The sequence below is a fragment of the Notechis scutatus genome, chromosome 2 (assembly GCF_049901735.1).
Source record: "Notechis scutatus isolate UNSWTSFEM ecotype Mainland chromosome 2, rNotScu1.2, whole genome shotgun sequence".
NCBI classification, from domain to species: domain Eukaryota; kingdom Metazoa; phylum Chordata; class Lepidosauria; order Squamata; family Elapidae; genus Notechis; species Notechis scutatus.
In genome coordinates this window covers 262,890,119-262,905,637 of record NC_142010.1, presented here as the reverse complement: position 1 = coordinate 262,905,637, position 15,519 = coordinate 262,890,119, and positions in this window count along the sequence as shown.

Sequence of the window (15,519 nt, the reverse complement as noted above, 5' to 3'; positions counted from 1 at the left end):
CTGTGAAAAGCAATGGATCACACTGAGGGAAGTTATCGGTCGAGATGCCATTTTTGAAGGCTTATATATAAACCATACAATTTATCGAGAAATAGTTAACGACTTGCCATTTTTCTTTTCCCTTTTTTTCTTTTCTTTTTCTTCTTATTCATCTTGAGGTTTTTTTTTTTTCTTAAAAGACTTTGGACATGAAGCAAATCATTATAGAGTATAACATCCTAGCAGGAAAGTCCTAGATTTAAAAAATATATATTTCATTTTTAGCAATATACTGAATAGGATAGGTGGGGGTGCTCTCTGAATTGGGTTGTTTTCTTGCAGACGTTTCATTACCCAGCTGGGTAACATCCTCAGTGCTAGTTGGGTAATAAAATATCTGCAGGAAAACAACCAAGCTCAGAGATGCTTAGGATTTGCAAACTGGTTAATTCCAGCTGTGAATCTGGAATTAACCCTAACCAAACTGGCTTGCATATGTTGGATGATCTCACCAAACTGCTAACATAAGAGAGCCAGTTTGGTATGATGGCTAAAGCACAAGGCTAGATAGAGACAGACAGTGAATTCTAGTCCTGCCTTAGACATGAAAGCCAACCAACTTTCTGGGCCAATCACCAGAAAGTGGTGAGTTCTAGTCTCACTTTAGGCATGAAAGCTAACTGGGTGTCTTTGGGCTAATCACCAGGAGACAGTGAGTTAGGCATGAAAGGCAGGTGGGTCACTCTGGGCCAATTACCTGGTGACTGTGAGTTCTAGTCCTGCCTTTGGCATGAGAGCCAGCTGGATGACTGTGTTCTGACCCAAACCTTGTTCCAAGGAAACAAAACGAAACAGAGGTAACAGCAAAACCTTTTAATGATTCTTTACGAATTCCGTTCCTTCACGGTTAAAAGGCTGTTTCAAACTAACTGTCCCTGATAAGAACAAGCCTTGCCAAGGTTGTTCAAGGCTGCCAAGAACACTACATAAAGTTACTAAGAAATATTTCAAATACAAAGAGTCTCCAGACACCAACCAAGAAATTCCGAACATCCACAAGGCTTGAGTATAAAAACTTCTTTGCTTCCTGCAAAGAACTCCGGTTTCTCAGCTGGCTTTTATCTCTTAAGGGAGGGACAGCCTTACATTGCAGCCTTACTCCTGAGTCGCCCGTGCTGCTGCAGCTGCTCTTTCCTACGCGGACTGGGCACAGGCTCCTCGGGGGCTTCTTCCTCACTACTGCCAGCCTCCACAATCTCCGAAGGCAGCACTCCACTCCCTGATGGTCCAGCCCCCATCCCTGCATCACACACAGGCCCCTCATCTGAGTCCTCGCTCTCCGAGACCTCAGCCATCCGCACCTGCTGCCGGCGAACCACAACAGACTGTGGGCGAATCACCAAGTGATGGTGTGTTCTAGTCCTGACTTAGGCCTGAAAATCAACTGGGTGACTTGGGACCAATTATCAGGAGACTGTGAATTCTAGTACTGCCTTAGGCATAGAAGCTGGATGGATGACTTTGGGCCAATCACCAGGATATGGTGAGTTCTAGTTCCATATTAGCAGTGGTGGCATTCAATTTTTTTTTACTACTGGTTCTGTGTGCATAGCTTGGTGGGTGGGGTGTGGCTTGGTGGGTGTGGTTTGGTGGGCATGGCAGGGAAAGGATGCTGTACAATTTCCATTTCCACCCCACTCCAGGGGAAGGTTGCATGGCAAATTCTCAATTTCCACCGCACTCCAGGGGGAAGGTTACTGTAAAATCCTCATTCCCTCCCCACCCGACTAACCTGCTTTCCAGCTCCGTTCTCCTGTTTAGGGCAACCAAAGAAGACCCAACCGATCAGTTGAGACTTGGGAGGTAGAGAATAGATGGGGACAGGGCCAGTCAGAGGTGGGATTTACCCGTTCTCTGAACTACACAAAATTTCTGCTACCGGTTCTCCAAAACCTGTCAGAACTGGCTGAATACCACCTCTGCATATTAGGCATGAAAGCTGGGTGTCTTTGGGCCAATCACCAGGAGACCGTGAGCTCTAGTCTCACCTTATGTATGAAAGCTGGCTAGGTAATTTTTGGTGAGTTCTAATCCCAATTTAGGCATAAAATCTGGGTAGCTGACCTTGGAGCAGTGGATTTCTCTCAAACCAAAGCACCTCATAGGTTGTTTTTTATGAGGAAAACAGGACGAGGAAGGTGTGTGGTAGATATGTTCTCCACCTTAAGTTATTTGCAAAAATAATAAAGGCAGGAAATGAGCAAATAAGTAAACAATAGGCGTGGCTCCTTCTAAGATTTTTATGTCATAGAAATAGAAACTCAGGTGCTTCTGATTTTCATCATCGTCATCATCTTCTTCTGCTCCCAAAATAGTTAGTGTCACCTCTGTTGTAGTTGATTTTTCTCTGTTGTGTACTTCTAAACGAAGCTCCCACACAAATCATTTTATTTTCTAAGTGTAAAAGAGGATCCTTGAGGATCCTTCTTCGCTTTCCAGATTGCGTGCCATTTTTTTTTTTTTTTTTATGAAAAGGTTAAGAATAATCCCAGTGTCTCAGGAATGGGAAGCTTGGTGATATTTTCATCTGCAGTTTCAACAGCTGTTTTCTCATTATCCATACTTTCCTCCCTAGAACAAACAAAGAAGAAGAAAAAACAACAACAACAACAAAAACAAATACCAACATGTTTGTACTACACAAATGAAAAAGGAGATGAATGGCTGCCAGCTATTGGACTGGGACAAAATGGAATGAAACGGAACAGAACAGAACAGAATAGAATACTTTATTTGGCCAACTGTGATTAGACACCCAAGAAATTTGTCTCTAATGCAGCTCTCAGTGTACAAAAAGCAATACAATAATAAAAAACACAATTCCTTCCTCCCTCCCACCCTCCATCCTTGTCTCTCTTGTTTGACCTACCTACCTTCCTACCTTCCTTCCTCCCTCCTTCCTTGTGCTTCTTGTTTGACTTTCCTTCCTCCTTCCCTCCCTTTTTTTACCTTTCTTCCTTCCTCTCTCCCTCCCTCCTTGTACCTCTTGTTTGACCGACTTCCTTCCTTCCTTCCTTCCTTCCTTCTCTTTTTTTGACCTTCCTTCCTTTCCTCTATTTTTCCTCTTTCTTTTTTTCTTTTCTTTTCTTTTCTTTTCTTTTCTCTTCTCTTTTTCTGTTGCATATTTAGTCAGTTCTTCTTCTTTTTAATCCTTCAACCAAAAGGAAATTAGTCATAATGAAGCATCAATAATAGTTAGGAGAAATGTCTTTACCAGCAGAACACCATTCTTATGTTGGAAACGGAGTGCAAAGAATTGTCATGTTTTCTGTAGGCAGTGTAAATTATTCAGAGGATATTTATTTTTACAAGGAAGGCAGTATATGGAGGCCTGTTTAGTGCTGTACAAAATGTTCATTTTTTGAAAAAAAAAGTGGGAGATTTTGGTTCAGATGAAAACGTACACGAGAATTGGAGCTAAGACAAAATATTTCCTGCCATTTTGAACAGGCGTACAGTTTTAAATAAATGATATTCGCTATTTACTGTACATTCCTATCAAAATAATATTAATATTATTTAGATTTATTATAGCTGCCTATTCCAAAAGACTCTGGAATTATGCAAGCAGGAAATCACGATAATGATTATTCCATATAAGATAGAATCTAACAGTCATAAGGGAGCTTTGTTTTAATTAAGTTATTATTGGTTATTGATCGAGAAGCATTTTTTTTTACCTTGCAATCAGGGAAAAAAAAAACCTCAGCATAGAAAATCACTCAAACATCATTGATCTAAATTGGGTTGAAATATTTTTAATGGAATAAGGAATGGCAACACTAAGAAAATATGATGCAGTCACAAAGGTATTGGATTGGGACTGGCAAAACCTAATCTGGTTTTACTTCTAGTCCATCTTCAGCCAAATTGACTTGGGTGAATTTGGATCTATTAGTCTATCTCAGACCAGAGGGGGTATTCAGAAAGTTCTGACCAGTTTTGGAGAACCGGTAGCAGAAATTTTGAGTGGTTCGGACAACCAGCAAATCTCACCTCTGACTGGCCCTACCTCCATCTGTTCTCTGCCTCCCATTGAGTTCCAGCTGATCGGCTGGGTCTTCTTTGGTTGCCCTGCACAGGAGAACAGAGCTGGAAAGCAGGTTAGTACGGTGGGGAGGGAATGGGATTTTGCAGTATCCTTCCCCTACCTCGCCCACCAAGCCATGTCCACAGAACCAGTAGTAAAAATGTTTGAATCCCACCACTGTCTCAGACCCATCCTGCCTCATAAGGCCGTGGTGGCGCAGTGGATAGAATGCAGCATTGCAAGCTAATTTAGCTCAGTGTTAGGATTTTGATCCTGACTGGCCCCTAACATATGGGCACAGAATGCAGGATTGCACACTGACTCTGCCCACAACTGGGAGTTCGATTCTGACCGACGCAAGGTTGACTCATCCTTCCATCCTTCCGAGGTCGGTAAAATGAGGACCCGGTATTCTGATCCGGCCTTCGCAGAAGCAGGAAACCGAGTCCTCGCAAAGAAAAATCCCTCTTTAATTACGCATGGGGAATTAACGGCATTCACCAACAGAAAGTCCAGGCAAGAGTCCTGCAAGGAGTTAACTGAAGCAATAGTCTTTATCAGCTCATTAAGATAAATGCAAGGCTGTGAGCTCCCAGCCAGAAGGTTGCAAATTAAGTCAAAGAAACAGGCAAACCTCAGTTCTGGCAAGGCAGTCTTTGTCCCACGAAACACACAAGGAGCAAACTTTCTAGAAATGTGAATGGTTGTCTGCTACAACCACTACTCCTTTTTCGTCTTGTTTATTCCACAGCCAAGGGAGGGGCCATTCAGCGTCCATGTTTGTTTTGCTTCCCGAGCCAGCTCATTGTCTTCCGTTGTTCACCTTTCCCATCTGCTCTGCACATAACTTGCATCTGGAACAGGCCCCAGCTGTTCCTCCTCCTCACTCATCTCTGACTCCAAAGGCAGCTGCCTCTCCAGTGGCTGGGAAATGCAGGACGGCCCTGGCTCTATCTCTGCATCTGATGTTGAGCATCCATCAGAGGTTCCAGAACTGGCCCAACCTCCTCATCTGAATCTGCCACCAGCTCCGTTGGCAGCTGGTGGGCCACAACACCTTTTCTACCTACCTACCTACCTACTGTCAGGGCTCCAACAAATCCACCCTCATTCAAATCAAAGGTCTCTAGCCACATCTCAGAGAAAAGAAAATTGATTTATTAGAGGTTGCCATGTTGGCGCGTGACTGGTTGCAGCTTATCCTAAATCACATCATACATTTTCCCCTTGACCCTGGTCTTCCCCCCATCCCCTGGATGTGACTTCTCCAATGGGACACATCCGTCTCCGAGAGTCATCCATCATGCTCTCCAATAACCTTCTTGTGTTCCGACAACTTTGGGCGACCGCGGTGATTATCTAGGCATGTCAAGAATACCTTGTTTTCCCCCACTCCCTTTTTCTGGCAGCTAAAAAAGCCCAAAGGAATATCTTTTTAGTTGACACCTACCTACCTACCCACCTACCATAGGGGCATAGAATGCAGGATTGCACACTCTGCCCACAACTGGGAGTTCGATTCTGACCAACTCAAGGTTGACTCAGCCATCCATCCTTCCGAGGTCAGTAAAATGGGGACCCAGATTGTGGGGGGCAACATACTGACTCTGTAAACCACCTAGAGAGTGCTGTAAAGCACTGTGAAGCTGCATATAAGTCTGCTAGTGCTATTACTACAGCTAGAGATAAAGCCAAAGGTTATCTTTCTATCAGCCGGCCTGTGTTGTTACAGGAAAGACAGGACAAAATATATATAAAAGTGAAAAGTAGCAATTAAAAATGGTTGGAAATGCAGTACGGGTGGAATTGAAATTCCGTTATTTTTCTTGGTTTGTCATTTTTTTTTTTAAAAAATAGGCTGATCTAAAAAAGACCTTAATCTACTTCCTACTTATATGTCAACTTATATCTCAACTTACAGCCATCCCTTTAGCAACTCTTCAAAGTTACACTAGCATGGGGGGAAAAGTGATGTACAACCAGTTTTCACACTGACGTCCATTGATCAACTCACATTTGCATGCTTTCCAATGCATTTCCATTTTATCTATTCACTGTCAGGGTTCCAGAAAAACCCAAATCCAATTAGAAACTCTGAGACAGGCATTTCCTCAAAGTTTCCTTTTATTAGAGTAGGTATACTGGCACATCTGGGAAAACCCGAATCTGAGAGTTCTCGGTTTTCCTTTAGTAATTCAGAAGTCAAAACCAAACCCTTGCACCCATCAGTCAATCACATGGTCCAATCACCAACCGTCCCAACTTGAGTCATTCCTCCAACCACTCCTCCTCCAGGTGTAGGAATAACATGACCTCGACCAAAGAGAAGAATGCTATTCTGTCTATACTATCAACACTCTAAACCCCCCCACCCTCCTACTTTCCTAGGCACAGCAATGTAGCAGTATGGAAGCTTCTGGTACTAATATGGCTTCCAAAGCTGACACTCGTTTTGCGTGCCTGGTGGGCGGGATACTTTCAGGGCTCATTTCTATAGTATCCAACTAGAGAAATGCACTCAAACACTGGAGGCTTTCAAGAAGAGATTGGAGGCCATCTGTCAGAAATGATGTAGTCTCCTGCTTGGGTAGGGAGTTGGAGTAGATGACCTACAAGGTTCCTTCCAACTCTGTTAATCTAAAGCTGGGGAAAACAACAGGAAATCAGTCATGTGGCCCTTGGCTCTTGAACCCAGGCCGCGGGCTTTCCAGCCCAGCATCTTTAAGCAATAGGCAAATCTAGAACCTAGAGAAAGATTTACCTGTGCCACATTTGATGGATTGCTCCTACTGCACAACCTCCCTCCAACCCCCAATAAAGTTTTCTACTCCTAAGCAAATAAATGGCTCACATGAACCATTTGGAGGACATAAAAGGGGGATGAGACTAAACAACAACAACAAAATTGAATATAAGGCAGAGCGCAAACCCGCTTGCAAGATCAAACCGAGGCCCAAGGCAATCAAGAATCTCTGTCCGATGGCCGGTCCTCAGTTGTGACTTAATAATTGTAGGCACAGTCACGAGTTACTCTTCCCTATTCTAATTTTACGAGAGATTACTTTTGCCGTCCGTTAGCTCTCCCTTCCCAGCCCAAATTATCCCTGGCTGTAAACTTCTTTTCCTTCAATAATGCCAATATGCTTTTGTTTCTTTTTACTCTGTCCTGCCTTTAATAACCAGGACAGCTCCCTACTTAGATAATCTCTCTGTAGTCCTGCGTAAAAGCCCCTCCTGCAAACGGGGAAGAGATGCTGCCTGTACAGTTTGCTTCGGCTAATGGCAACTTTACTAGACCTTGGGCGGCATGAGGATAGCCCATGTGGGGATATTAACACCTGGATTTACACTCCAGAAGACGGGACTGTGCCGAAGCTGTTCATGACACTGGAATTACTCAATAATAGCCTTTGGAAACATAAATAATCAAGGGATATCATTTGGGAAGATAAAAGCTGGGAGAATATGTCTAGCTAATTGATCATGATGGAGTTGTAAGAGTGAAATACGGTCCAATCTCCGGAGCAGAATCCTTTGTAGGGCTCTCTGTAGAGAAAACATAGGGTGTTTCCCCAAACCAGGGAAGTTTATAGCTCAAGAGGGAATATTTTGAGCGAAGGTAAGTGTCAATACCATCCAGGTTAGATTTCACATCGGCCAGAATGGGCCAGCGGTGTGTTAACAACATCTAAGTAACTTTGACAATGATGTAGAGTCCAACAGGTAGAAACAGGAAAGAGAAGAGTAAGACTGGAAAGCCTGCAGCATTTTCTGTCTTAATAGGAGTGGGGGAAACAAAGCCACAGGGCTATTTTGCCCCTGAAGGCAATCGCATCTATCTATTATAAGGCAAAAAATGTAAGATTGCTTTAGGAGAGGAGGTGGGGAACCCTAGGTTTGCCATTTCTTCCTTCTGGCTTTCTTTCTCAAAGGTGCTTTTTCAAAAGGCAGCTGGAGTGTTTGTTTTTTTCCTTGAGGAAAAAGATGTTCCGCTTCTCACCCAAGAAGCTTCCTGCCAGAACGGGTGAAGCTCCTTGAATGAAAAGTGAAACTTCTTCTTCTTCTTCTTCTTCTTCTTCTTCTTCTTCTTCTTCTTCTTCTTCTTCTTCTTCTTCTTCTTCTTCTTCTTCTTCTTCTTCTTCTTCTTCTTCTCCTCCTCCTCCTCCCCCTCCTCCTTCTTTTCTTTATTCCTCCTCCTTCTCCTTATTCCTCTTCTTCTTCTTCTTCTTCCTCCTTCTTCCCTCCTCCTTATTCCTCCTCCTCCCCTTCTCCTCCTCCTCCTCCCCTCCCCCTCCCCTCCCTCCTCCTCCTCCTCCTCCTCCTCCTCCTCCTCCTCCTCCTCCTCTCCTCCTCCTCCTCCTCCTTTTCCTTATTCCTCCTCCTCCTTCTCCTTATTCCTCCTCTTCTTCTTCTTCCTCCTCCTCCTCCCCTCTTCCTTCTCCTTATTTCTCCTCCCCTCCCCCTCCTCCCTTCCTCCTCCTCCTGCTCTCCTCCTCCTCCTCCTCCTCCTCCTTCTTCTTTTCTTTATTCCTCCTCCTTCTCCTTATTCCTCCTCTTCTTCTTCCTCCTCCTCCCCTCTTCCTTCTCCTTATTTCTCCCCTCCCCTCCCCCCTCCTCCTCCTCTTCTTTTTCTCCTCCTCCTCCTTATTTCTCCTCCTCCTCCTTATTCCTCCTCCTCCCCCCCCCCTCCTCCTCCCTCCTCCCTCCCTTCCTCCTCCTCCTCCTCCTTCTTCCAACCTAGAAATATGGAGATATATATTTCATTCTGACAATGAAAACAATTAACCATTGGAAAGAGTTGCCTTCAGAAGTTGTGGATGCTCCATCACTGGAGGATTTCAAGAAGAGACTGGACAGCCACTTGTCTGAAATAGTATAGGGTCTACTGCTCAGGCAAGGGGTTGGACTAGAAGATCTTCAAGGTCCTGTCTAACTCTTTTACTATGTATTTACTCCTCAAGTTTTCCTTCCTTGAAATTGTTTTGGAGATCACTGCTCAGCTTTTATTTTCATCACAGAGCTTCTCACTCAGGGTGTGAAGAATTATCCAACAGCTTCATTCTGGATTGTTGCTCCTCCTTTTCAGAGAAAGTCTCACTTACCGCTTTGAAGAACAGAGCCGACTTGAGTTTTGATTCTCAGAAACTTTTCTATTCCAAGTTCATCCAATGATACCTCTTGCTCAGCAAATCCCCACTGGACTTAACTGACATAAGAGCTGAAGACATAATGGTTCTATTTACCGTCCTTCGTGTCTGGGCCTTGGAGAATTGGATAATTGTTATTCGCCCTAGCTTTTCATTCTGCCTAGTTATTCATCTCTTTTATTAAAACTGTTTGGGCTAATTGCTTCAACTGCAACTCTTGGGAATGTCTTATTACTGACATTAATACTGATATTAATTACTTGAATGGGGGTAAGAAATTTTTTTTGGGGGGTGGGAAATTGACCCCACTTCATCTAGCCTGTCTGATTTTTGCATACAGAATTTGCATTTCATTTCATTTGAACCTCTGGCAATACTTTCTTTTCTTTTCTTCTTATTTCTTTCTTTCTTTCTTTTTTTTTTAAAAAAGGCCTCCTTTCTTAAAATCCCTTGTGGTCAGGCATTCTGTTAGGCAGATCAAAAGTTACTTGATTATCGTTTATGATCAGTTTTCTTTGATTCTAAAGGATCGGTCTCCTTCAGTTAGGAATTAGACAGTGACGAGTTTGCTTTCAAATGAGGTTGGAAAACATGCCTGTTGGTCAATTTTTAAGAACCAGAGTTCTCCACGGAGCAATGTCAATTACAGGTAGATCAGTAATTTGATGGTGCTTCTTTAATAACCTCTCTTTGAGGTAGGAAAGCTTTTTAGGGGTGTAGAAATATTCTGAGCTTTGTATTATGTTGAGCTCAAAATGCCAGCATCTATGTGTTTCAACCTGAAAACTAGACAGGGGTGGGCTGCTGGGGGCTCTCAGGGGCTCAGGAGAGCCCCTAGCTAAGACTGTTCAGGGTTCGGATAGCCCCCCAATAACCTCAGAAAGACAAGCAGCAAGGGAAATTTCTTAATAGGCTTAATTGAACTTCTGGGCATTCAGCCAAGAGCATTTTACACCTCGTAAAAGTGATTCAGCCTAGATAAACAATCCACTCAGCGCTTGCAAGGGAGAGCCATTGAGAAAATCACGTAACATAGCCACTAGCCTCTGAGGGGATTAATTCCCAAATAATAAGAATCACGTAACTCACCAGAAACTCCACTAAGACTCCAAGATCCCTCTCACAGTCATGGCTATTAAGCCTGAATTCACCCAGTCTTTTACTTAAGTATTAAATGCATGAAATAATAAACAACTATTTTGGTATATATCTTTTTATTTAGGTGATTAGGGCAAAGAAGCAACATTGAGTTGGCCATACCCACCCAGTCACATGACCACTCAGCCACACCCAGCCAGCCAGTCATTAGGGCAAAGAGCCCCTTGCTAAAAAAAATTTGAAGCCTATCCCTGCAGACATGCCAAGAATTTTGTCACAAACCACAGCCTAGGTAGGTAGTCCTCAACCACGATTCAGCCCCCACATTTCTGTTGATAAGCGAGACATGTGTTAAGTGAGTTTTGCTCCATTTTATGACCTTTATTGCCACAGTTGTTAAGTGAATCACTGCAGTTGTTGTTAAATGACCTTGCTTGTCAGAAGGTCGCCAAAGGGGGTGACATGATATACCACTTATATACCGCTTCACAGTGCTTCACAGCCCTCTCTAAGCGGTTTACAGAGTCAGCCTGTTGCCCCCAACTATCTGGGTCCTCATTTTACCCACCTCAGAAGGATGGAAGGCTGAGACAACCTTGAGCCTTGTGAGATCTGAATTGCCAAATTGCAGGCAGCCAGCAGTCAGCAGAAGTAGCCTGCAATTGGAACTGCGCTACCTGTGGTCTGATCAAAGCATTGTCCGCTGCAACGACTTGCCTGTCAATGACTTCTTCAGCTTCAACCACAATAACACACGGACAAACAACCGATACAAACTCAAGGTAAACAGCTCGAAACTCAATTGCAGAAAATACGAAGTGGTCAACTCCTGGAACGCCCTACCAGACTCCGTGGTTATAACCTCAACCCCTCACAGCTTCAACCTCAAACTGTCTACCGTGGACCTCACCCCATTCCTAAGAGGTCCTTAAAGGGGGCGTGCATAAGCGCACCAGAGTGCCTACTGTCACTGTCTTACTATCCCCATTTATCTGTATTTACTCCCTTTGTTCCTGTTTATGTTCATACCTACACTTGTTATTTGTACTTGTTTGACAAACAAATAAAATGAAATAAATAAATAAATAAAATACTGCATTCTAACCACTGCTCCACCATGGTGGAAGGAAGGAAGGAAGGAAGGAAGGAAGGAAGGAAGGAAGGAAGGAAGGAAGGAAGGAAGGAAGGAAGGAAGGAAGGAGAAGGAAGGAAGGAAGGAAGGACAATAACAATAGCACTTACAGTATACTACTTCACAGTGCTTTACAGCCCTCTCTAAGTGATTTACAGAATCAGCATATTTCCCCCAACAATCTGGGTCCTCATTTTACCGACCTCAGATGAAAGGCTGAGTCAACCTTGAGCCAGTGAGAATCAAACAGGCAGCCAGTGGCTGGCAATCAACAGAAGTAGCCTGCTGTACTGTATTTAACCACTGTGCCACACAGCTCAGCTTTAGACTGAAACACTAACCTACAATACCTAAGATTGGCTTCATTAAGTGTCTTTTTCATGATTTCCACCTCCTTTGTGGAAAGCTGACAGCCTGGGTTTGAGACCCAAGCATTGCAGTCAGGGGTGGGATTCAAAATTTTTAACAACTGGTTCTGTGGGTGTGGCTTATTTGGTGGGTGTGGCTTGGTGTTCATGTTATTGGCTGGGCGTGGCCAACTCAATATCACTCACATTGAGACACGTATCTCCTCGCCTGGCCTCTCATGACATGGGGATGCTGCAACAGTCGTAAGTGTGAAAAATGGTCATAAGTCACTTTTTTCAGTGCCATTGTAACTTTGAATGGTCACTCCGCACAAGCAAAGTACCAGCAAAGGAGGGGAAAAAAACTCCAGAGAAGTTCCTGAGACAGGAAGTCTAGTCCTGCCAAAATGGAATAAGGGTTAACGGAGAGGCAGTTTCTGTAAGCAACACCAGAATGTTTCCTTCCTGCCTTCCTTACAGGATTAGGCCAGTAATTTCTTCTAACAACCGGTTCTCTGAACTGCTCAGAATGTTAACAACCGGTTCTAGCGAATAGGTGTGAACTGATAGAATCCCACCCCTGATTGCAGTTCAGAAGCATGTGAGTACTAGTACATTAATGGGTACCACTTCAGTGGGCTGGTAGCAGCATTACATTTGCCTCAATGTATAGTTATGCTGACCACATGGTCATGGAAGTGTCTTTGGACAATGCTGGCTCCCTTGGCGAGGAAACAGAGATGAGCACCATGCCTAGAGTCAGACAAAACTGGACAGGAAATATTTAAATTAATGTTTTTTTTTCCTATTATGGCCTTGTTTGCACTTTATGTTGCTATCTCCTATGTTCCCATCTTCATATTAAGCATTCAGGCTATATGCTGAATGTATAGGCTTTGTTATTACTTTTGTCTAACAAAATGAAATTCAATGTAGAGAAAATTAAAGTCTTACACTTAGGCAACAAAAACCAAAAGTACACATATTGACTGGGTAAAACCAGGCTTAATAGCAGTAACTGGAAGAGGGATCTTGGAGTCTTAGTGGACAACCAGCTAAATATGAGCCAACAGTGTGCGGTGGTAGCCAAAAAAGACAGTTCAATCCTAAGTTGCATTAACAGAGGATTCAGTCAAGATCAAGGGAGCTACTTATACCACTCTATAAAGCCTTAGTAAGCCCACACCTAGAATACTGCATTCAGATTTGGTCACCGTACTATAAATAAAGATGTTGAGACTCTGGAAAGAGTGCAGAGAAGAGCAACCAGGATGGTTAGGGGACCGGAGGCGAAAACATATGATGAACAGTTGCAGGAACTAGGCATAGCTAGTCTAGTGAAGAGAAGGACCAGGGAAGACATGATAGCAGTCTTCCAATATTTGAGGAGCTGCCACAGAGAGAAAAGGGTCAAGCTATTTTCCAAAGCCCCCGAAGGCCAGACAAGGAATAATGGATGGAAACTGAACAAGGAGAGATTCAACCTGGAAATAAGGAGAAACTTTCTGACAGTGAGAACAATCAACCAATGGAACAGAAGTTGCCTTCAGAAGTTGTGGGAGCTTCATCACTGAAGGCTTTCAAGAAGAGATTGGACTGCCATTTGTCAGAAATAGTGTAGGGTCGCCTGCTTGGGCAAGGGGTTGGACTAGATAAACTACAATGCCCCTTTCAACTCTGTTAATATGTTTAAACATTTTTTATTAACTGTTTCTTAGTATGATTTGATTGCTTATTGTACCCTATGACTATTATTACGTGTTGCACCTCATGATTCTTGACTCTTGATGAATGTATCTTTTCCTTTATGTACAGTGAGAACATATGCACCAAGACAAATTCCTTGTGTGTCCAATCACACTTGGAGAATAAATAATTCTATTCTATTCTATTCTATTCTATTCTATTCTATTCTATTCTATTCTATTCTATTCTATTCTATTCTATTCTTCTAAATTTGATCTTGGCTGGCCTCCTGTGGCAATTTGTATCACCAGGCTGCAAAACAACCCCACACTTTTCTAAAGTAATGTAAAAAACATTAAAGAATTTTAGATTGAAAAAAAGTAATAACTTTCTTGAAAGTGGGGTGTTAGGTAGCACTTCATCTGCACTAATATTTCATCGACATGAATATTTGGCCATAGAGTGAGAAATAAGAGAAGAACTTACTTCAAGTTCCTACTTTTCCTACACCTCAAACATTTTCATGTTGTTGTGCTATTTTCTTCTTCAGACAGTGAAATGAGTTGAAACTCTCTTCCATCCAAAATACAATAAACTCTCAATATTTTTGAGCAAAAAGCTACAAAGGCTGTTTTGTCCAAACAGGAAATGAAAAGTCTTTTATGCTTCAGTTTTGTAACACTTCTAAAGGTGTTAGATTTTTGATGCAAGAATGGGAGAAAATAGAAGATTCACACATGAGTGGTACCATATTATTAAATGGACTTATTATTTGATATGCAAATGGAAGTGTTCTAAGAAGCATCTTTGGAATTGGCATTCTTTTATATCATTGATATAAAATGATAAAAGTTTTATAAGTAGTTGGCATACTTCACATATTGATTCCTCCATGAGACCTCTCTAAGCAGTTTACAATGTCAGCATATTGCCCCCAACAATCCGAGTCCATCATTCTAAACTTGGAAGAGTGGAAAGTTGAGTCCATCTTGAACTGGTAAGGAAAAAACTCCTGGCTGTGGGCAGAGTTAGCCTGCAGTGCTGCATTCTAATCAATGTATTATCAAGACTGTTTCTGGTGACTCAGTTTGGATACTATGTGTGAGAGAAAGATGTTGAAAATGGCCTCTACCTAATATTTCTCATAACATATTCTTGATGTAGCTAGTAGGGTACTTAACTCTGTCAAGATTCTGTCTATAGGTGGTGGAACAATAAAGAAATCTGTTTAGAAGAATCAAAATGTGTCTTTCTTGATTTGGGGAAGGGATGCTGTCAGGGATCCTCAAAGTGTCCAAAGCCCATCTCTAACACTTTTCAAAATAGCTCGCAAATAGACCAACTTTTACATCAATCAATTCAAAACATATGCATTTTTTTCAGAACAGATGAAAACAATATGACACTAAGTATCAAAGCTGGATAATTGAAGGAGTTAACAGAAGTGATACTGTAAATTCAGGATAGGGATATCTTTAAAAAAATAGAACTCATACAATAGGAATTGCCGACATTGTGATAATTATTTTGAATGTCAGTACAGAAAGAAGCAGCATAGTATAATGGTTAAAGTGATGGATTAGGCCCAGCAAGACCTGAATTCAAATCTATCCTCAGCCATAGATTCTCATTGGATATGTTTGGCTCAGTCAATTGTTTTTAGCCCAGACAATCACACAGGGTTGTTATTGTGGAGAAAAGGAAGGAAGGAAGGAAGGAAGGAAGGAAGGAAGGAAATGATATAAAGCAAATATATACATACATCTATTTATAGAGAGAATATTTGTAGCTCAGAGTTGAGCTGTGAGGTCCTTGGTACTTTCTGAGCTTGGTGGTTTACTTGCAGACATTTTATTACCCAACTAGGTAATGTCATCAGTGCTAGAAGGGAGTGGGCTTTGCTCTCTATTTATATACACATGGCTTTCCCTGTCAATGCTAACGTTGGTGGGAGTGTTCTTAGTGATTCTTCAATTAGGCTGTTACTTATAGCATCATTGTTTGCCTGACTTGTTAGTTCCTCGATTGGGATATTGTTAC